This window comes from Seriola aureovittata, chromosome 2 (genome assembly GCF_021018895.1).
Source record: "Seriola aureovittata isolate HTS-2021-v1 ecotype China chromosome 2, ASM2101889v1, whole genome shotgun sequence".
NCBI classification, from domain to species: Eukaryota; Metazoa; Chordata; class Actinopteri; order Carangiformes; family Carangidae; genus Seriola; species Seriola aureovittata.
Window position 1 is genome coordinate 31,197,501 of NC_079365.1, and position 23,971 is coordinate 31,221,471.

The following is a 23,971-nucleotide window of genomic DNA, read 5'->3' on the forward strand; positions in this document are numbered from 1 at the left end:
CTGTCGGAGCACTGTGGACGCTTTAACCTCATGTAAGCTCTACATGTTAATTCATACTGTATATGTGAGGTCATTTGCTAAAAATAGATTTACATTGTTTATACTGTTAATTATTTACATATTTATGTTTACACAATTATTGCATTAACATTTACATATTTACAAGTTTAAATATTTACATCTGCAGTTACAGGAACCTCCTGAATCCCTCTCTGTAGTTTTCCACTTATTCAAATGAGCCCAAGTCCTTCTAGCCTCTGATTGGTTTGTTTAGTGACATGTGACTTAGAGACAGGAAGTGTTGTTGTTGTTGTGAAGAAGACGAAGTGCGGAGAAAAGTGAACTCAATCTGTCTCCATCCAGCTGTTTCTTTTATCAAACATGATCCAGACCGCCACATATCAATCCCTCATGTTACACTTATAATGTTCAGATTCACAATTCATGAATTCATATGTTTCATATTGAATGTAAAATGAAAAAATAAATGTATAATAAATATAAATAGTCAACATCCTGGGTTTCTGGGTTGCAGTTATCTTGTCCCGCCAAAGTAAAACGTCATTTGTGAGTTAAAAAAAAAAACACCCAAGGACAAAAACAAAAGTCCCGTGTTATTACCAAAATAAAAGTGAGAGGACTGAAGGTAGTTAGTTTCCTTGTATGTCGTAATATAAACGTCCAGAACAAAACCAGTTCAGACAAATTCAAGTGACTGAGTCAGCGTAACATTCAGGTGAATTTTCAGTGTTTGAGGATGTTTAGTTTCTGTTGATGCTCAGAACTCTGAGTCACGTCTGTCCAATCTCAATTTCAACTTCACTGCCTGTGTTATGGCTGTTACAGAAAAACAGAGCGCATCAATCTTTGTCTGTTTCTAAAACCTCCCCAGCTCCACAGTGAGGGACGAGGAGAAAGAAAAACCTGCACAATAAAAGTCCAGAGTATCTTATCTTTACAATAATACCCGGGACCTGCATGTGCTCTGAAGAGCTCTGGAATTATAAACAGTTTAAAATAAAGAAATGCATAAAGGTAAAGGAGGAACTGCAGATAGTGAGCCGAAGATCAGAGAAAAAGAAGAAAACGAAACAAAACATGATTAAAATAATTGTGTTTGTACACAATGCATTCAGGGAAATACAGAAATCCAACGCCACACTTCACTCTGACTTGTATTTAGAGGTGAAATAATCTGTTTATCTGTATGTTCTTTCTTTCCCTCGGTCTCTGCAGCAGCAGCTCAGTGTGTCTGCAGACTGTGACACCGTGTGAAGGGTGTTGTTGTGTTTCCACAGTGTCGGTGGACGAGTGGTCATGTGACAGGAAAAGAGACAAACATCTAGATGGTCGACTTCCTGAAAAGAGGCAGAGAGAAAAAAGGATAAATGCACGGCTGTGTTTAATGTCAAACAATCTGTATTTGTTTCCTGTCAGTTTTTATGATGATACCATCAGAGCGTCTTCTTCTTCTTCTCTGCCTTCACACGGGGTTGTGAAGCAGCAGCTTGTCACATTTCAGCTGCTGAATATTTAAAAATACAAAACTTGCTGTGGTGAAGTCATATTGGATAATTACATCAATTAATATCTGGAGAAGAAAAAGAAAAGACGTGTTCACCCCCCAGAGACAAACAGGGAGGCAGATTACAACAGACTGATGATAGAGCAGCAACAGAGTAGAAAGAGGAAGACACTTCAAACTCAGTTCAAGTATTTCCCGTCAGACAGAGTGAGACTGAGACGCTTCCCCAAATGTTGTAATATCACCTCAAACAGAAGAACTGGCTGTGACAGAGAGGATTCATGTTTCTGAAGCAAAAGAAAAACGTAAACACATAAACCAAGAAGAATAAGAGAATCTACAGCCATGCTAGCATGCTAGCTCTACTTTAGCTCGTCTACACTGAACCAAACATGGACGTCGCCTCTGTGACGTCAGCCACAGGTCTCTGGAGCTCAGAGTGAGCTGATCCACTGTCTCCATCTTGGCAGTGTCTGACTCCGCCCCTAACTCCCAGCTAGCATTGTTAGCACAGCTGGGCGTCTTGCTCGATGGCTAACTCAAGGCCAATTCATATGCTGGCTAAGTAGCTAGTTAATGGACTAAACAAGTCATGTATGGTGAGCACAGACACCGATACCTGCTAATGCTAACATATAAATAAAATAATACTATAATTTCACTCAGACTTCGTCATTTCTCGTTAGTTAATGAACAAGTTAAATTATCTGTCTGACGTTTACATGAAGAACCAACACGTCGTATTAGAGGGTTGATGGTCGCTCAGGTTGGAGAATCATCATGAAGACAAGTTTTTTATAATCAATAAATCTTAATTAGACTCTAATAATATCTGATATATGATATTTAGGTGATCACCATTTGGCTTCGTGTTAAGATCCCAGATGATTATTGATTTGTTTACAATTTGAAAGACTTTCCATCACTGCTGCCGCCATGATACAACAAACAAATATGTTTGTTTACTGTAGAAATACACGTGGCATCAAATCCATATTATCACAGTAAGTTCAGTAAAAACTGAATCTTCATCTTCACACTACAACTTTAAAGCCCCCCCCCCCCCCCGTGTTTCGGTAAATTCCGAGACAAAGTAAAACGGCTTAGTGAGAATGAAAGTGGGAAGAGAAAGAGATGACACTGCTCATCATCCGCCGTTTCAGTTCATCATCGTCATCATCAGCGCTCACCCTCTCTCGTTGGGTCGGGAGCTACGTGATGGAGGCGTGCTCGCTTTTAATCCCATATTACCAAACAGGCAGTCAGGCAGCCAGAGATTAGCGCCTGTCATCTGACTGCCCCGGCCGGCCAGGGAGGGGGATTAAACCCAAATAAATGCACCACTTCCTCGTAAACACCAGCATCACAGGCGAGGGGGGGGGTGCATGTGTGTGGGGGGGTCAGTTCATTTCTGAGCAGAGAAAATGTTTTATAATTAGACGAGTGCAGAGTGAATGCAATTCTCTTTGTGTGGTGAAGGTAAAAACTCTGACACTTCAACACCAGTCAGATGGAAACTGGGCGAAGACACGAAAGTTGATCCAATGACATTAAAGCTACAAGATTAAAGTTATTAGTTCAGATCAGTTTCAGATTTCTGCTTTTACAGATTTGATGATGTAACGTTCAAATCTCCAGAGTCCAGACTGTGCACGAACAAGATAGATAGATACTCGTACTCTTTGACATTGTTTAAAGGTTGGGGCTTTTATCCCCTATGGAGCTAAACCTCTCTCTCTCTCTCTCTCTCTCTCTCTCTCTCTCTCTCTCTCTCTCTCTCCCACAACTTAGCACACAATCTCATTAGTCGGCCTGTTTCTCCGTCTCCATTCATGCGAGCGTTAATGCAGCTCTGAACAGTCAGACAGCTTCCTCTGGTCATGACATCAGGATTATTTAAAGGACCACACCACTGGCTTTCTGCACACTTTAACTAAGGATCATATTCATATAACTGTGAATGAAAAAACTTTAATATTGATCTTCTCCATTTGATGCACCATTGGTTCACATTGATTTTAGCAACGGAGACTTCACTCTTTAGCTCGAGAGTTGAAATATCAACGTGAAATGTTTGAGTCACAGTGAGGTGTTTTAACCTGCCCAGTTTCCACTTCTGTGGACAAGGTTAATATTATTATCATTATTATTATTATTATCATTATTATTATCATCATCATTATTATGTGTTCACATTTGTGCAGTGAATTCCTAAAGAAGGAATATTTGCTGCGTCATGCTCGACTGTAGTTTTGCAGATTTCTGACGTGCTGCAGTGGCCACCACACAATGTTAACACAGCTGACCAACATAGATTTTTTTTTAAATTAAGTGTCTGTGTTATTGGACAGTGTGAGTCTCAATGAACCAAACAATGATAAAAATGTATTTCTGGTCATTTGAATTTGCAAGGAAAAATTAGATTTTTGGACGTTAATGTGTTAAATTTCCAAAATCACCGAAAAATGTAGTAAAAAGAAAGTTTCAGGGGCCAGTTTCACAAAACACCTTAAGTTATGATTCTCCCTAAAGTCTTAGTTAAGGTTTCCTTAAAATATATTTAAGGTTTTCTCCTCATCTTTGTTTTATACTTAACGAATCACTTAAAGTCACCAACAGTTGCACAAAAGACCTTAGTGACCAAAGTAAGGAAGAAAACAAACTTAACTGCATCATGACTGAGTTTATGGTGATAAAAGAATAAAATGACACCTTTAACGACACAGCTGTAAAAACTCTTTCACTGCTGCAAATGCCTTACATTTTTTCACCTATAAGTACCTCCCTCAGAAATGATTAAGTAAGTGGAAAACTTAAGATGTTTTGTGCAACCTGCCCCAGGAATCACTTAAAATCAGTTAAACTGTTGCACAAAAGACCTTAAAGTTCCCATGAAAACAACAGGAGGATGACAGTGAGAATAGGTCGCCCTATCACAAGGGTGAATGGCGGCAAATCAACGGTCTCCATGGAAACGGTAGAATTTTACTGCTTTTGTCCTTAACTACGGAAACATTTTAAGAGATTCTGTGCCTTCAACGCCTTTATGTAACTCCCTCAGCTAAGGAGAAATTAAACCTTAAGTGCTTTTACTTAAGTAGAAAACTTAAGGTGTTTTGTGTAACTGGCCCCTGACCACTAGGGGGCAAAAACATTCCTACTCTAACTTTGTTTTTTAGTTGTTTTATATTGAACGTGTGAAGGACTGTGAACAGCTTTAAGTTATTTACTTCTATGAACTTTTTCTAACGTGTTCACAGCTTCTGTAAACGAACGTCAGTCATGTGACCTGCACGATGAAGAAGAGCTGGAGGGAAAGTGTGGACAGAGCTGCAGCTGACGGTTTTATGGTTGATCAAACAGAAGAGGGGCAGGATGTCCTGGCGTCATATCGCTGCTCTGTTTTATGATCTGAGAGTTCAACCTTCAGTCTTTTGTTTGATTATTGATCATCCTTTTATATTATTGGAGATCATTTCAACCCAAGCCAAGACTGTAGCGGTGAAAACACGGCCTCATTACGGCCTCGGCTCTGGATGTCAGTCAGTTTCTTCTTCTTCTCTCTGTTCTGTGCACAGAGAGAGAGAACGATTAAAGGATAGGAGACATTACTGTTGAGATACGGCTGGCACGATTATGATTGTTGCTATGCAACTTTTCAAGCTGTTGCCATGGAAATAATCATTGCTGCTGAGCGTAGAGACATAAAGTCGATCCGTTACCATGACAGGGGCTATGTTTTGCAGAGCATTCTGGGAAAGAGTTGTGCTCCCCCGAGTCTGTTTCTGTGTCCATGCATGAAACACTCCTCATTTTCCAGACAGGTACCGAGAGAGAGAGTGAGTGAGTGATTGTGTGTGTGTGTGTGTGTGTGTGTGTGTGTGTGTGTGTGTGTGTCACCATCCTGCGAGGTGTGTATTACAGGTGAACTCTTATCTTAATTATCTTAATTACAGCAGCAAACACAAACAGGAGAGCCCCAAATCTGAGTGAATGGATGGAAAATAGTTATAATATTTATCACAGACTTCCAGACATCAACAGCTGACGAGGGTCCTGCTGTCTTTACCTGTAGGTGACATCATGTGACGTATTTTATATATTTATTTGTAAATCATATAATTATATATTTATTTATAACTTTGAGGACATATAGTTTATAAATGAAATAATGAACAAAAATATACTGATTCAGTACAGGACGCAGCATTTTATTTTGAAATACGGGGCAGGCGGTGGCTGCATCCTTAAGAGGCTGCATTTAAAGACTAGACTGAACCATTTCCTTCAAATGCGTCCTTCTTTTCCTGGTCAACGAAGGATCCAGCAGGTGGATTCTTCCCTAGAAATGGCGATACAAAGCCAAACTTCTCCGTTGCCCAGAGCGTCTCATTTCAGTTCTGCCTTCGCGGCGACACACCACGTCCTCCGAAGGATGCGACCCCTGAACTTGGACGCAGCTTACGTGACAGGATTTCCATTGAACTTGGTTTTTGTTTTTTTTTCAACACGTTCAGATCATGAAAATTAAACATAAGAAGTTTCTGTTTTTAAAATAATAAAATTCCTCATAACTCATGTTCACAGGAGTCCTGAGCTGGAGCCAGGACGTGATTAGCTTAGCATAAAGGTGAGACAGTGAGTTCAAAATACACTTCTCAGCATCTGTTGATCCCTAATTAACATGTTGTACATAGTTTGTTTGATCCACAGAAACAGTAAATATAAAGTGTCATATTTTCCTTTGTGTCCACTCTGTCTCTCGTGTCTTGGATCCCTCTCTTCTTACTGAACAAAAGGCCTCATTATTTCCATGTGGCTGCTGGTGGATTAGCTCGCAGGCCAATCAGCGTCTCCTTAACGAAGCATTATCCGCTCGGCTGAGCTGCTGCTCTGCTATTCGCTCATTAAACGCTCTAAGTCACTTATTTCTTTCTCCTTAGAAACAGACTTCAAATCTCTTCGTGCTATTTCAGGGGAAAACACAGACTCTGACGCACTCGCTCTCTCTCTCTCTGTCATACTTTAATCCAAACACAGTGTCACTTCACCAAACAGACGCACCCACAGTCTCTTCACCTTTCTCATTCAAAGCTTCAGAGGTGAATCTCAGGTGTAACTCATCCTTTTTCTCTCTTGTTCTTCCTCTTGTGACCCATGTTTTCTCTCTACCTCCCCAGTTTCACCTCCGTCTCTCTGGGATCAACTGAGGAATGTGTTGATCCCTGATCGTGTCTCCAGTTCACCTCCTGGTTGTTGGGGTCACTTTGCTTCACTGCTCCCCTCTCCTGACCACAGGGAGGAACAGCCCTCCCATTCGTTTCAATGGGACCTCCGTGATCCCTTGGGGTCCCGGGGCAGAAGAAGTTCACTGTCGCTTGTGTGTGTGTGTGTGTGTGTGTGTGTGTGTGTGTGTGTGTGTGTGTGTGTGTGTGTGTGTGTGTGTGTGTATGTGTGTTAGAAGCGCTGTATGAATGTGTGTGAATGGGTGAGTGTGGCTTGTAGTGTAAAACACTTTGAGTGGTGGGTAAGAGGGGGCTAATGTGGCGTTCTGTGGTCGGCGGTGGTGACTCTGGATATGTGCGTGAGTTGGGTCTTAGTCCTGGATCCCCAGCGGGTCTCATCAGAGACAAAACTAGAGTTACCTCCTCATGGTTAACTGCATCCATGACTAGTTTCAGGTTACATCCCTGTTTATCCAGAGTCATATAAAATAATGAAGTGAAGTCTTGAGTTATGGCTAAAAAGTGTGTTCTGAGGTCACTGTGACCTTGACCTTTGACCACCAAAATCTAATGAGTTCATCCTTGAGTCCAAGTGAACATTTGTGCCAAATTTGAAGAAGTTCCCTCAAGCTGTTACAGTGATATTGCGTTCAAAAGGCCAAAACTGTGTTTTGTGAGGTCACTATGCCCTTGACCTTTGACCTTTGGACCTCAAAATCTAATCAGTTGATCCTTGAGTCCTGGTGAATATTTGTACCAAATTTGAAGAAGTTCCGTCAATATTTTACTGAGATATCGTGTCCACGAGAATGAAATGGGGAGACTGACAACTGGAAAACAAAATGGCTGCTGCTCTGACTGTCGCCAGCGTGGACAAATAAACACTGAGAAAATGAACATGAACTTGTCACGTATGAACGATTATCAGACCCAAATACAGACAATAAAAGGGGATTGGTGGGAGAAAAAAAGTGATTTAATGACAAAAGATGAATTACAAAACAAGAATCCAACTAAAACCAACAAGGAACACAAAATCGAAACAGGAAATACTGGAGCCCGACAAACTGAAGATTTGAAGGAAACCGGAGTAAAACTGGAGGACAAACTGGATTTACAACAGGATATCAACCGTGGGACAAGAAACAGACTGACAAAGACCAGCGAGAGACTAAATACACACCAGGGAGGCAAGGGTGATTGAACACAGGTGAAACACAATTAGCAGGAAGTAATAAAACACAGCGGGCACACAAGGGTCTCTACTACAAAATAAAACAGGAAATGAATCAAATGTCCAAACTTAAAGAGTCCAAAAGTCCAAAAAACGTGTCCTCTTCGGGCAGACCATGACAGAACTAGCATCAGGTTGACAAACAAGCTCATAAACTTGAATGAGGCAACTGGGTCATTGTGTCACCGTCTATGTCAAAGTCCATCCTTAGTGCCAGTAATAAAGTACTTATTAACCAATATGTGATGCAGCCATCTGATAGCAGTGTAACACATGATTTCACATGGATGTGAATGAGATCATTAGTATAAATCTGTTGTGCGTTTTAATCAAAATCAGTCAGTAGAATCTGGCAGTACAGTGAAAGCATCAGACCCAACATGAAATTAACTATTAAAGCATTAACAATTAATTTTAACTAGTAAATGTTTTAAGATTATTTTCTGACAAAGACTTTTATTCTTCTGTTGCTTGACAAGTAACTGACAGGAAGCGTGCGTGTGAATAAATGCAGCGCTGATAAGAAAACCCTGGAAACTGTGGACTGCCTTGGTTGGCACATCTTTTTACTGTTGTGTGGATATCAGGGTCAGTGCTGGACTGACAGGTGGTTTTATGTTCATGGTTTAAAAAGACAGAGAGTCTCCAGCTGGACGAGTGTCTCTGTCAGTGGTGCTTAAAGCTAATGTCAGCATGCTAACCAATGTTTATTTACCGTACTCATTTTGTTCAGTCATAAACCAAAGCATTAGACAAACTGAAACTTTGACCTGATAGTGGCACGAAATGTTCGTTCCATCCAACATTTGTTAAGACAATTTACTTGAGACCACATACGTCGACCTAATGGTGGCGCTAGAGGAAAAATCTGCTGACCACCAGGGAGGATTACTAGCTGTACAAAATTTCATCCAATCCATCCAATAGAAGCCCAGATATTTTGAAGGGTGTAAGACTCCTGAATTCCAGGGTGAACTTAAAGTTAAAGCTAAAGTTAGGAACTAGCCAAAATTAGTTAGCTAAACTCTAACTTAAGGCTAAAGTTAGGAACAAGCTAATATTAGTTAGCTAAACTCTAACTTAAGGCTAAAGTTAGGAACAAGCTAAAATTAGTTAGCTAAACTCTAACTTAAGGCTAAAGTTAGGAACAAGCTAATATTATTTAGCTAAATTGTGATGTGGTATCTTGAGGTGCTGATGTGAAGAAGTGATCACCGCTGACACGTCTTTACTTGTAATCAAAAAGAAGTTTATTTACAAGAAAGAAACAGTGTCAAAAAGGCCGAATCCTGGAGCATCTCTGCCAATGTGAGATCTCACCTTTACCGTCTCACAAACCCCTCTATTTATCTGTCTTATCCCACCTTTGGAATGTGCACTTCTTCCAATAAGAAGAAGCCTTCACCCAAATGGTAGACAAGATCTGGTCTACGGCCTCTGGTCTCTGGCCTTTGACCTTTAGGCCAGCATAAAACCCCCACATCCTGAGTCTCTTGTACTGTGTCAACCAGAAAACCAATGGGTAAACAGTTTTGCCTCCTAAGGCACATTCCTTAAATTCAACTTACAATAAGTGGTTCAAGGAAACCTTTGACAAAGCCTTAATTGACACCATTCCTTAACTTAAGAATAAAACATACATAGAAGAAGAACATACAACAATTTAGAATGTTGAAATAGAAGGAAATGAAGTGGATAGTACACTACAGTAACTTAAAGCTAAAGTTAAGAACAAGCTAAAATTAGTTACCTAAATTATAACTTAAGAATAAAGTTAGAAACTAATATTAGTTAGCTCAACTGCAACTCAGCGTTAAAGTTATAAACTAGTTAACATTAGCGTTCATCTGTAGATACTTGACACAATCTACTTCACAAACTCTGAGGGTAAGAAAATAATGTGTATTTAACAAGCTAGATTGTTAGCTACTGCTACATTTACCTAGATGAGACATTCAGCTATCTGTGTGATCATTTTAGAGGATAGAGTTTGTGGTGCCTGAACTGTGTTGCATTATACAGAGAGGTGTTTCTGATATTTAGCCTCACTGTTACAGATGGGTGGAACACACAATACAACACAATACAATTCAACAGCACCACAACCTGCAGCCTCCAAAATGACCTTACAGTTGAATCAGCATCTCTCTGAAACAGTTTTGACACAAACCAAACATTAAAACTGTCATGGAGGGAGGATTTATTGCAGCACTGTTGTATCAGACTGTGCTAGTTTGAGCTAGGTGTACCTAATAAACTGCCAACTGAGTGTCTAATATGTTGCAGGAACACCACAAGGGAGAAACAGAGAATCCTGGAAACGGGGATTAGATTTGTTTCGACTCTCCCACTCTACAAAAACAGCACAAAGTAAACTTCTCCAATCATGCTCAGACTGATTTTAATCTGCTCTGTCAGGACTTAAGCCTTGATTCATGATACTTTAACACACTGATGGCCCAGAGCAAATAACAAAGGGAGGGCTACATGCTGAGGCAGGGAGTAAAATTAGCTGCAATTTTTCATTATGTGGAGGATCTCACTGTGGTTATGTCTGAGTCAGAAGTGAAAGTAACATTTTTCTAAAATCCTCATTATTGCAAAAAAACAAAAGGGTTGCAGACAAGCAGCTGTCATGTCTTTCTTTGACTGAAATCCAGATTGCTTCCTTAAATGTCACCTAACTGCTGTAAAGCCATGCAACAACATAATGTTCAAATACATGTACATGTAATCTCCATTATTAAACAGCCTACAATTCTGGGAGCAAAGAAAACCCAGTTAGCTAAAGCTAAACTTAAACTGAACTATGCTATGCGCTGAACAGACTGATTTATCTCCAATCATAAAACAAGGTTTAGATCTGTATTATTAGTAGAAACCTATTTGGAGTTGAGTTTCTGGTGAATGTAAGTTGGTCTCTGTCAACTCATTGGCTGCTGAAAGCTCCACCATGTTCACCAGCTAGTTGCTAACTGTGCTAACTGTGCCTGTCGTTAGGTGCTGGGCTGATAGTTTATCTTTCTGCTGTCACTGGAAACCAGGTTGATGAGAGTAAACAGAACAATAAACTTTTATAAGCAGGAAACCAAAACCAAAACAATCAGTTAAGAGATGTTAAAACACTTTTTGGATCTAATTTACTACCGTTTTTTGTGCAGCTTTTTTTAGCTATTTGTAAGTTTTGCTATTGCTACAAAGCTAACGTTACCGTTAGCAGTCTAGAAGAAACATTGTGAGTTCAGTGTCAAACTTCCTTCCTTTACTCACCCACATCTGTCTCCAGAGGTGGAAACAAACACCACTGATAACTCTTCTACTGAAGTTAGCATGCTAACCAGCTAGCCTCAGCCCGTCTCTTTCCTAACCTCCAATCTGTCCTGAAGAAGTAGTGCTCTTGTCTTGTACACGTAACAATGGCTGAAGCTCTTGTCAGGCGACAATCACCTCCACCTGCTCCTGACTAGAAACCACGTTCAGCTGCAAATAGCTGCTTTAATAATCTTTACAAATCTTTCAGAGCAGCAGCTTGGAGCTTGTTTTTGTTCACAGTAATAATGTGATGATGCCAACAGAAAGGAGACAAGTACATCATCACATATTTTATGTAGTAGACGGAGAGAGAGAAACGCCAGTCAAACCCACACACAGTGGGAATACATTATAGTGATGCTGTTGATGGACAGAGGGAAGGTAAACACAGTGAGATGGATTAGCACACTGCACAGGCGGCTCAGCTCCCTCCTTCCTGTTGTTTGCAGTATTGAACTTGAGAGAGAGACCGTGTCAAGCCTGGTATTGATGGACAGTTAACTGGTAATGTTGTCTAATGTCTGTGTTCCTGGAAGCTTTTCCTCACTCTCTTACAGGAGCATTTATATTGCTGTGTTGCTTTTATCCAGACAGCACCGACACGCCGCGGCCTCGCCAGGTTGTTTTGATGCGGGAAACGAACCCTGAACCTTGGTGATGTTAAAGCTCGACTCTCAGATCTGATGGATGAATAAACGTCAGATAATAAATGAAGTTGGATAAAAGCTTTGAGAAAGATATGAGATTCTCAGACGTCAGCACGCCTAATTCATCATGCAATAGTTAGCATGTTAGCATGTCACCATGAGCGTGGAGGTTCACTAGCGTTCACTAGCTGTGTCCCACTTCAGGGGTCTCATCCAACAAGTGGATCCTTCGTGGCCTCACATATCCCAAGATTCATTGCGTGCCGTTGATGAAAACAATATGTCAGCAAACAACACTGACAGAGAGCCTGAGGATTACACTGGTAAATGTAAGTACTGGGTTCCAGTCATGCTAAAGCTCTTGTTGTTGACTATAGTCTCTGTTGCTCAATCTTCAACAAGTTCTTCGGCTTCAGTTTCACTTCTGCATCTCTGTGTTTTTATAAGGAAATGCCAGATTTGCCAGATGTTTCCAGAACCTGACACGTGGTTGTGTTTGGTGAGTTCTCTCTCTCGTCCCTTTGTACAGATGTCCTCTGAATGCATCGTCAGGTGCTCAACGTGCAGAAACTGCAGCAGTTCAAAATGAAAATCAATAAATTAAGAGTCCAGCTCATGTTTAATCACTTTCTAATGGCTGAGTTCATCAGGCTAAGAAGATTATGGTTTCACAGGTGCTTTTACTGGAAGGAAGTACACGACAAACTGTAATGGTCAAGTCCTCCAACCTAAACAACCACGCAGCTCACTGACGGATGTGGAAGCCTCATGTTTCATCAGGTTTAGGTACAAAAGATATAGTGAGGTCGGGGTTTTGGTTATAATAAGTACCTCCTCAAGGTTAGAGGACCTTCGTCGTCATGGTTACAATAATTAACACATGGTTTACTGCGACCACTAGAGGTCACCTGACAATAAGATGTAACTCTCATTGTCGGGAACATGATATCTCAGTAACGCCTTGAGGGAACTTCTTCAAATTTGGCTCAAACATTCACTTGCACTTAAAGTTGAACTGATGAGATTTTTGTGGTCAAAGGTCAAAGGTCAAGGTCACAGTGACCTCAGAAAACACAGTTTATACCTTGTGAATGCAATATCTCGAGACCTGCTGAAGGGAACTTCTTCAAATTTGGTACAAAAGTCCATTCAGACTCAAGGATGAAATGATTACATTTTGGTGGGCAAAGGTCAAAGGTCAAGGTCACCGTGACCTCAGAAAACACATTTTTGGCAATGACTCATGAATTCATAAAGTAATTATGACATAATTGAACACAGATGTCTATAAGGATGCAGATATTTTCTTTCCAGACAGGATCATTAACGAGGCTGATTGATCTCCTCTATAACATTCATTACTTCATGATTTAGACTTTCAGTTTTTGCCTTTTCCAAAACTAGATTTTCACTTTTTCATGGAGCAAACGAGTCAGCTGCTGTTTTCAACGACACAATCTATGACAGGACGCTGAGGACTGAACTCAACATCACCACAACGTCACACACACACGCACGCACGCACGCACGCACGCACACACACACACACACACACACGTGTCACGGCAACCCTCGGAGACTCCGTCCCGAGCGACGTCTCCATCAGATCAGATGTGATTTTTCAGAGAGGAGGAGTGTGAGGGGCGAGCTGAAGGATATGAGCTAACAGATGGTTGGCATGGAAACAAGGGCCCAGGGAGACGGTGCAGACTACTCCTGACAGACAAGATCTCCGGGCCGACAGCCTGGATAACGCTGACACACAGATGGGACGAGAGGCGGAGCACCGTGTTAATGTTTCATGATGATCCTGCAATAATTGGAACACTTTGCTTCGCGTCTGGGATCATTGTTGTGAAAGAGATTATTTCAAAAATGTGCAGTCAACAATTTGAAGACAAAAAAAAAAAAAATGTTGCTTACTGTGACAAAATAATGCTGTTAATTGAAGTTTGATGAACATGTAGTATTAATCATCCAAGGTTGTTTGAAGCCTGAACAATCTGAGCAGGAAATGTCTTCCCTCCTCGACAGCACCATGGACCAGATTCAAAGCTCCATATTTAAAGGGATAGTTCTGGTTTTTAGACATGGGGTTGTGTGAGGTCGTCATGTATAATCCGTACGTTACCTGCAGTAGATCATGATTAGCGTGCTCCTAGTTAAGAAAGCCGACCTGAGGCTCCGGCGGTGTCAGAGTGATGAGCTGCTGTGGGCGGGGCCACCAGAGGAAATGTGTTTTAATCACTTTTAAAGACGCCCACGGAAACAATCCAACATCTGTTTAAATGAATCTTCATGTAGAAAATGTTCATTTTTATCTTCCAGTGAAAACAGCTCTTTCCTTTGGCACTACATTTTTTTCAAGCGCTGAACTACCGTATTCCTACGCACAAGCGCCGCAGGTCAGCTGAGTGAGTCAGAAAGCGGCGTGATACAGAGCGCTCCGCGGTTTGTTTTGTTGTGTGATTTGATTATTCGATCATGTGTTACGGAATATTGTTCAACGTAAAATGGGTTTGACAATGACTCAGCACAACCACACAGGTCGATCCAGTCAGGGTGAAGAGTCGGCCATGTTTCCCGTCTCATCTTTTATTTATTGATCATCTGTAGATCAGAGAAAAACAAACACAACCTGACTTACTGGGAACACTGGAATCAGCAGAGCTCGTCCTCCTCTGAGTATGAAGTTAACAAACTGATCCAGTTGTTTTTAGATCCATGGTAACAGTGTAAACAGGAAGTGCTAGGAGCTAATGTAGCATGACCCGTCGTGGTGCAGATGTTGCAAACTTTTTGACCCTATTGCAACTTAATTTCTGTTTGTATGAAAACCAAAACCTGATGAGAGCAGCAGCTGTCACCAGGTCTGATTCATCATCACAAAGGGAAATAACAAGAGATAAGCAGTGAAAAACATCACAATGACAATCGGTCTGATTATGCAATAAATCAAGGAGCAAGAGAATAAAGCAAAAAAAAAAAAAAAAAGGTCATGTAAAGTCCAAAAGGAATTATCAGCCAATAGGATCATGTCAAATAAATGAACTGTAATTCCCTCAGGTTGTAATGTCGGAGAACACAGTGCTACTGCAAGTCCTTGTTTTCCTCCACCATCAGCCGACATATATTTAAATTTAAAATGTTTAAATTCAGTCATTTATGTGTTTATATTATTTATTCACTGTAGAAACTCTAACATAAAGTGTTATTTTTTTAATCTATTTTATATGTTTTCTTGGTAACACTCCACAATAAAACTCCCATTATAAAGGATTTATCTATGGGTTATATGTAGTTTATTAATGAGCTTGTTAACACTTTATAAATCACTTATAAGCTGTTAAACGGCAACATTGACCTGTTGCTTGCCAAATAGTGAGCCCACATGTATCTGTGCTGTTCAGCCTCATCTCTCTTAGTTTTCTCCATCATCAGCGTCTGTAGCTGCTGCTTCTTCACATATTTGTATCAGTTATAATTTATATATATTATAATTCATGCTGTCAGATTGTTCTGCACAGTGGATATTAAAATGGAGATGCTTTTTGCTGGTTGGTCTCTTCTTTAGGACTTTAGCATTGCAGGTAGTTACAAACATTTATAACTGATAAAAGGAAGTCTTATTGTGAAGGGTAAAACACATCATTTATTAATCTGTTACAATAAGGCTCCGTTTATCAGTTATAAACGGCAGTAACTCATTAGTAAGATTAATTAGTAAACATTAACTTGATCTTGCCAAATAGTGAGCCTGCATCAATGTATGAAAACTGTGTTCTAACTACTTTATTATTGTTTATGATTTATAAACTGTTAACCAAATGAATAACCTCATTATAAACCATTTATAAATCCTTTATAAGCGTCGTCTTACTGTGAAGTGGTGCCGTTTTATTTGTATGTATTTAACTTATTGCTGCTTGTTGTTCCTTGTGTTGACCCACGAATGTTGATGTGTTGCGTCTGACATGGAACCGCTTCACCTGTGAGCGACTGGGCGAGCTGCAGAGGGACTGGGATAGATAAAGATGTCTGAATGAACTCTTCTAAATAAACCATTTACTTTAAGTTCAATCAGAAGGAAACAGCCAGGAGACTTTATTATAGTTCATCAGAGTTGACAGGTTTGCTCTCGGTCATGTAGTTAGTGTTCAGTGAGTGTGTATGGGAGCGTGCCCGCCCCAGTGGACGGTCGCCAGTGGCACGACCAGTAAATCCCACTGTAACTGTGACGTCGTCCAGCTCAGCTCTCGTCCCACTGTCCCATTAATAGAGGCTGAATCACGGCTCGCAGCGTCGCCTCCAGCTATAGATAGATGAGGAGGCAGCTGCACACAAGAGCTCTTACTGTACAGTGTGTGTGTGTGTGTGTGTGTGTGTGTGTGTGTGTGTGTAGTTGTACAGTAGGGCAGATAAAGTTGCACATAAAGTGTCATAAATTGTTTATATTTTAGTCGCCATGTCAAAAAGATGAAAATAAAATATAAAAAAATAATGAATGAAATGAATAAAATAAATAAAATAATTAAGATTTGTAATTTCAGATAATTAAGTCGTTGCCAAGGAATAAAAAAAAAAAACAGCTCGTTTGTCACGATGCTTCATCAGTGTGACCAGGAAGCACGAGGAAATCAAACTGCAGGGAATGAGAGCTCATCATGCAGCGACTGTCTGTCAACAGTAGACGATCTCTGTTGCCATGGTTACAAAATAAACAGCTGGTTTCACACGGGAATCAAACACCGCTCTCCTGTGTCACAAAACATGGCAGAAGGTAGAATTCAATTCAATAAAACTTTATCTATACCGCGCAGATTCACAGCATAAGTTATCTCAGGGCACAAAGAGCAGGTGGAGACCCAAGTTATTAAAGTAGTAGGACAGGTAATAAGACTAATAATAATAATAATAATAACTATAATAATGAGACTTATAATAACAACTGTATCAGCAGGTGGCAGATCCAGACCCTGGAAATCAGAGTTACATCACAGTGTTGTTCAGCCAGTCCACAGGTTCAGTGTTGTAGTGTTGTAGTGTTGTAGTGGTTGTTGTGTTGCAGTGTTGTAGTGGTTGTTGTGTTGCGGTGAGGTGTGAGGAGACTCTGTCTGTCACGTAGCTGCTTTTCTGGTTTGTTGATTCTGAAAACAACACCTGCAGGAAACTCTCTCTCTGCCACAGAATCTTTCCAGGAAACACATTCCCTGCAAACACTCAGGAGAAGCTCCGTTAAAGAAGAACACGTCCGTTTTAATGAGCTTCTTCAGAGTTCAGAGGCTCTTTAGAGAGACAAAAGGTTGATCGACATTCATGCACGAAGAGGAGGGAAAAACTAAAACCAAGTCTGTCCAGATGTCCATGATCAGGTGATTTAATTACATCCACAGTCATTTTAATTTTCATCAGAGAACTGGAGTTAAATGTCTCGTCTCATTGAACAAGAGTCGACTCTTCAAGTCCAAAGATCAGCGTTTTCAGAGGAGACAGCTGCTAAAATCATGTTAGAGAAAGGAGAAATTTGCTGTGTCTTAAACTTCCAACAAGCAGAAACTGACCAATTACAATCCACATGGTGTCTCCACAGATGATCTCCATCCACAGCAAAACCTGCCACCTCTGAACTCTAACAGGTGGACGTTGTAGTGCTGGAATTAAAGTTACATTCTCTTTGAATCAATCAATCAATATAGATTCATGAGATCCTGAGATTAATCTTTCAATATGTCACTTGTGGACGTGTGAAGCTGAAACCCTGTCAGTCTCGCCTGAACAGCCTGCTCGCACAACGAGATCAGACCATGTGACAGACAAAATCATGGCCGACGCCGCTCCACTGACGTCACCGGCCCACACTGCCACACTGTGGTGCCCAGGTGTTTGTCAGTAAATCACATCACTTATTTTTGTTGTTAAATAAAAAGTTAAATGTAAATAAAGATGGACGTCACCTCTGTGACATCACCCAGATTTCTGAAGATCAGAGTGAGCTGCTCCACCGTCACCATCTTGGCAGTTCCTGACTCCGCCCCTAACTCCCAGCTAATCCATAAATGGTCGAAGAGGAGGGGCGTGTGTGGAGCTGAGACTTTTGTGCAAGTTTACGCTCACCCACCTGTAACTCAAAGAGGCCACGCCCTCAATCCTCCATAACTGTAGTCCTTAATAAAATGTAAACAGGTGAGTTATATAAACAGGTGAGTTCTATAAACAGGTGAGTTATATAAACAGGTGTCATGAAGGAGGAAATTATCTCTAGAGACCAAAACAGTTTTTTGCTGTAAACATGTTTATTTCTGCTGTAAAGTTGGACATTTTAACATGGGAGTCTATGGGGACTGACTCACTGTTGGAGCCGGACTCTAGTGGCCGTTAGAGGAACTGCAGCTTCTGGTTTGGAGGTTGATGCTTGGCACATACATGTCAGGATGGATCAGCTCCACTTGCTTGTCATCGTTTCTCATGGGAATGGTTATTGGGATGACCCCGACCTACAGATCAGCTCGCTGTATGTCGTCACCCATTAACACACAACTATAAAACGGGGTGTTAGCATTTTAGGTTCTCACAGTTGTTTAGCTTCAGTTTTCATCACCAAAATACATCTTGGATATTTGCAAAGTCACTTTTACAAACATTTAGAAACGTGCATCATTTGCTCATGTGTTAAAATGGACTTGTGTGGAAACGTTGCTCTTGTTCTTGGTGTTTCTGCAGCTGTTTTGATCTGGACAATAAAGCAGCTTCCATGCACAACAAGTCGTTTGTATCATCCTTTTGTGCATGAAACACAAAGAGGAGCTGCTGCTGCTGCTGCTGCTGTGGTCTCTTTGGTTTTACAGGCATGAAATGGAAAATAAAGAGACTTAAAAAAGAACATGTTTCATGTTTGGAACAGCAAAAATGAAACCTGCTCCCTTATTATGTAACAGCCATTTCTAGGAAACAGCAAGTAAAAGAGAGAGCAGGGCAAGGACAGAGGAGAGGAGAGAGGAACTGGAGGTTAGGGAAGTAGAGATAGGGAGCCAGATGAGGAGGGAGGAGACAGGAAGGAAAGGAAAGAAGGGAAGGAAAAACTTGTTATCTTGATGGGTCGGGTGCGGTTGGACGTAGGTGGTGAAAGACGGGAGTGTGTTTTATTGTGAAGGGGAGGTAGAGCTGGGGGAGGGGCTCTAACCACTGAGACGAGCGGTCGTGACGAGACTTGTATGAAGAAAACAAAGTGATGTTTTCACACTCGTGTCGAGGTCACGGAACAGTTCTGTTATTCAGGAAAGACGAAGGACGAGGGCGAAGTGGAAAAAGACAGAGACCAAAAAAAATAAAAAAAATCACCTTAACTGAGTTTGAAGACCTGGTTTTATTAAAGTGACGGTGTCAGTGTTTGGTTAGTTCAGCCTTATTTATTCTAAATGTCTCAGTGAACCTGAAGAGAGATTAGCTTTTACAAAACACTAAAATCACACACAGTCGTCATCGCACACGCAAACAAATACCTGCAAGTTGATCATTAGTTGCAGCAACGGGAGCAAACAGGAAACCTCCACGACCCCGAGTCAGAGCTGCTTGTGCAACGATTCTTAAAACTGCTGCTTTTGAGTTTTTAGTTTTGGAGAATAGAGTTAGAGACTTGAGTTTTGTCACTAAACACAACGCTGCGTTCACACCTGCGTTTTGTCGAGTATTTTAGCATTCACCTGCACTGAGCGTGTGCGAGCCGGTGTAAACAGGAAGTAGCTTGTCTCCTCTGCAGTAAAGCCTCTGAAGGAGGAACAGCAGAGACAGTTGTAGCATTAAAACAGAGAATGTAAGTGAACAGCAGCTGCTGCAAAGACAACAAGGTCAGTAACACTGTCATTCATTATCATGTTGTATTCACCACTGGTAGTCCAGGCTGATGACAGCCAATCAGGAGAGACCCTGGCTGTGACCTCATCGTTTACAGAGGTCTCACTTTCTGTCCGTCCAGACTACAACACAACAACCGGGGTTTTCAAAATAAAACACAACCCCAGAGTTTTCAGAATAAAACACAACCCCGGAGTTTTCAAAATAAAACACAACCCCAGAGTTTTCAGAATAAAACAGGTCCAGCAGAATTTCTGAAAGTCCCTGTTTTAGTTGCTCAAAAACTCTGCTCTGCTCCTCACCTGACTCCCACCATCATCATCATCATCATCATCATCATCATCATCATCAGCCCTAGTTTCTCGGTCACTCTTCACCAGGTTGTTCAGTCTACCTGAGTGGATCAATCTCCAAATCAATCACAATAAAATCACTTAGACTTCCACCACTCAGTCCGTGTTCTGCCCTAAAGAACATTTATTGGTCATAACAGTGGTCACGTTTCTGTTTCTGTGACAGTTTTGTGCAAAATAGAAGCATATTTCTTTATTCCAATTAAACAGCATCTGCTCTCTGCTCTCTGACCTGTCAACCTGGAGCAAGCAGGTGGTGGGCGGGGCTCCAGGACCGATCCAGGTTTCTCAATCAGGAAGTAAGAGGCGATGAAAACATGTGAAACTAAATCACAATCACAGCAGAGGATCTAACAGTTTAAAACAACTTGTAGTTACTGGAGCCGCTGTGTGAGTCTGTTTCTGTAATGTTTCAATCAGCTAATCATGTATTTAAAAGACTTGCAACCACATTAACGTGACCTTGATTTCCTCTGATCTCCGTCCCATGAGTTTGATTACAACATGAATTTTAACCTCCAGTGTTAATGTAAATCATATCTGCTGCAATCAGAGATATGTGAGTGATGCATGTTGGTGGGAGGTGTTAAGAGCTGCTGCTGGACGGAGGGAGGAGGAAAGCTGAACCCCGGCCATAAATCCACCCCCCTCCACTCCCTGCTGCGTGTCACCCAGTGCTGGATGCTTATCGTGCTCCAGCGCTGCGTTATTTTCCATCCCGGCGCTCTGAGCAATGCTAGAAAGCTGCTGCCCCCCCCCCCCCCCCTCCTTCCACACCCACTCACTGACTCACAATGTTTTGTATGTGTGTGTTCCATTGAAAAATACCCCCCCCCCCCCCCCCCCGAGAGACATGCAAATATGAACTGAACATGTTTGGTCACTTCAGTTGGAATTGTTGTTTATCCAGTAAAACCGTCTCTGAGTCTGAGAGTGAGGAAACATGCAAATCAGCTTCAGCTTCAGTCCTGCAGCTCAGAGCTGCAGACACAGCTTCTCTTATCATCCGTGGTGTAAAACATCTGACAACATGCAGCACACGCTGTCCACATACATGTGCCCAAACATACATGAAGCAATAAACAAACAGCAAAACACTAGAAACTAAATCCCTCCGCCACTCAGACTAATTCCAGTTCCAGGTTACATCTCACTTTATTACTTTATTGTTTAAACCATTCGTGCAAAATTTTGTCAGAATTTCTGTGTGAAGTCTTGAGTGATGGCTAAAAAGTGTTTTCTGAGGTAACCCTGGCCTTGACCTTTGACCTTTAGCCACCAAAATCAGTTCCTCCTTGAGACCAAGTGAACGTCTGTACCAAACTTGAGGTGATTTCCTTGAGGAGTTCTCGAGATATTGCGTTCACCAGGCCAAAACCAGGTTTTGTGATGTCACTGTGACCTTGACCTTTGACCCCCAAATTCTAATCAGTTCCTCTTCGAGTCCTAGTGAATGTTTCTGCCAAATCTGAAGAAATTCCCTCAAGGCGTTACGGAGATATCACATTCACATCGCCAAATCTGCGTCTTGTGAGGTCACCACGCCCGTGACCTTAGACATTTGACCCCCAAAATCTAATTAGTTCATCCTTGAGTCCTAGTGAATGTTTGTGCCACATTTGAAAAAGTCGATGAAGGTGTTACTGAGACATCGTGTCCATGAGAATGGTCTTCATCTCCACTCCTGCTGAAGGGATTTATAAAATGGCCGCCAGATTTTGCAAAAATTTCCAAGAGAATTTAATTTTCTCTCGTTCCAAATGTGTCATTACTTCTCCCATTAGAGTCTAATGACACACTAATGTGTGATTCATGTTTACCTCTGACCTGAACTTCCTGCTCTCTGAGATAAAGCCGACTATACATCAACTCTTCCCGATACACTCATGGGTCAGCGCAGTGGGAATTTCCCATCATCCTCCTCTGCGGTCGACTCTGAGGTCGTGACCCCTCACTTCAGCACTGTGGCTTGGACATGAGGAATCTGCACTTTCATTATTTTTCTCTACTGTCTCTGCCTCGTGTCTCTTTAGTTGTTTTTATTCCTCCACGTCTGCAACAGTCAGAGCGGCGGCCATTTTGTTTTCAGGTCGTAAATCTCGCAGACACGATATCACCGGAACGCCTTGACGGAACGCCTTCAAATTTGGCACAAACATTCACTAGGACTCGAGGATGAACTGATTAGATTTTGGTGGTCAAAGGTCAAAGGTCAAAGGTCACGGTGACATCACAAAACAAGAGGAATCTCTTCACATTTGGTACAAATTTCCACTGGGACTCAAAGATGAACACAAAACACGTTTAATCCATAAATGAAGACTCGGGTTGATATTTGACGAGTCTGGATTAACAGAGGTGACCTGAGGGAAACCACCACGAGGTTATAGTTTCTCTCTGCAACAGAGAAGCCGTCCATTCTGCTTTAAATGTATTTTCTTTGTCTTTTCAGTGGATCTGTTTGTTTCAGGCTCAAACTTCTTCCCTCAGGATCCAAACTCTCTGACACACATTTCAAATCAGGTGCAAAACTTTTCTATCAACAAGAACTAAACCTTAAAGTTTTTAATTACAACTAAAAGCTCGACACTTTTACCTGACGGAAATCCTGTGTTTTAAAGTGTGACTGATCATTTTAGTGCAAGCAGCAGCGTTTCTGAGCCGCGTCACATGATCTCCCATCTCCCACTGCATGAGGCTTAAGACTGAAAATGCTGAAGTTTGCAGCTCTACTCAGAAACTCACTGGACTGGATAAAAGATTAAATGTCAGAGCGGAGCAGCTGAGATAAATTCTGCTTTTACTCTGTAGTTTTGTGATTTTCTGCCTGATTTAATTTCTATTGTTGGACGTGTTTAAAAGAAGCACAGAGGGCAGATCTGTGTCAGCGCTTTAAAGCATGAGGGACGTCTCACCTTCAGGTTCACAGCCCGAACCACCTGACCTGCACAGACAGCATGTGACTGAGACAGCTGTTCTATAGCAGAGTTCACAACCACTCATTCACTATCCAACATCTGCTGCATCACAGGTGAGAAAAAAAGACAGGAAGTCAGAGAGAGACGTTTACCTCCGACCTCGTTTCATTCAAACTTAGAAAACAGGAACATTCAGGACGCTGAGTCGTCTGTTTCTGAGCGTCTGGATCTCGGTCAGTTCATGGAGGATAAAGCAGGATCTTCAGCATCTTTTAACTGTGATGTGCTTCCGTCAGTTGGATGGATTTTTATCCATTTTTATTCCTCGGTCAGAGCGGCAGCCATTTTGTTTTTGGGTTTCCCACTAGGGTTAAAGTTAGTTAGTTATCTCAGTAACACCTTGATGGAACTCCTTCAAATTTGGCACAAACATTCACTAGGACTCAAGGATGAACTGATTAGACTGTGGTGGTCAAAGGTCAAAGGTCACGGGCGTGGTGACCTCACAAGACGCAGATTTGGCGATGTGAATGTGATATCTCTGTAACGCCTTGAGGGAATTTCTTCAGATTTGGCAGAAACATTCACTAGGACTCGAAGAGGAACTGATTAGAATTTGGGGGTCAAAGGTCAAGGTCACAGTGACATCACAAAACCTGGTTTTGGCCTGGTGAACGCAATATCTCGAGAACTCCTCAAGGAAATCACCTCAAGTTTGGTACAGATGTTCACTAGGACTCAAGGATGAACTGATTACACTGTGGTGGTCAAAGGTCAAAGGTCAAAGTCACTGTGACCTTAGAAAAATCACACAATGAGTTCACTAACTAACTCATACACAATGACACAATTTAACATAAATGTCTTTAAGGAGGCTGATAGTTTCTTTTCAGACAAACTGATGAG

The 23,971-nt window shown here is 41.4% G+C and overlaps 1 long non-coding RNA gene across 2 annotated transcripts in view; it reads right to left on the bottom strand.

Annotated features, from left to right (window-relative positions):
- The window catches only part of LOC130176413 (uncharacterized), a 62,729-nt gene that overhangs the window by 9,617 nt on the left and 29,141 nt on the right, over positions 1-23,971 (bottom strand). The window contains exon 3 of one of the 2 annotated variants that reach the window (XR_008828863.1): positions 1-1,358. This exon is cut by the window's left edge and continues 83 nt beyond it. The exons of the other annotated variant lie outside the window; for it this stretch is intronic. This is a non-coding gene — a long non-coding RNA (uncharacterized LOC130176413). The remainder of the gene's footprint in view (positions 1,359-23,971) is intronic. 2 annotated transcript variants of the gene reach the window in all.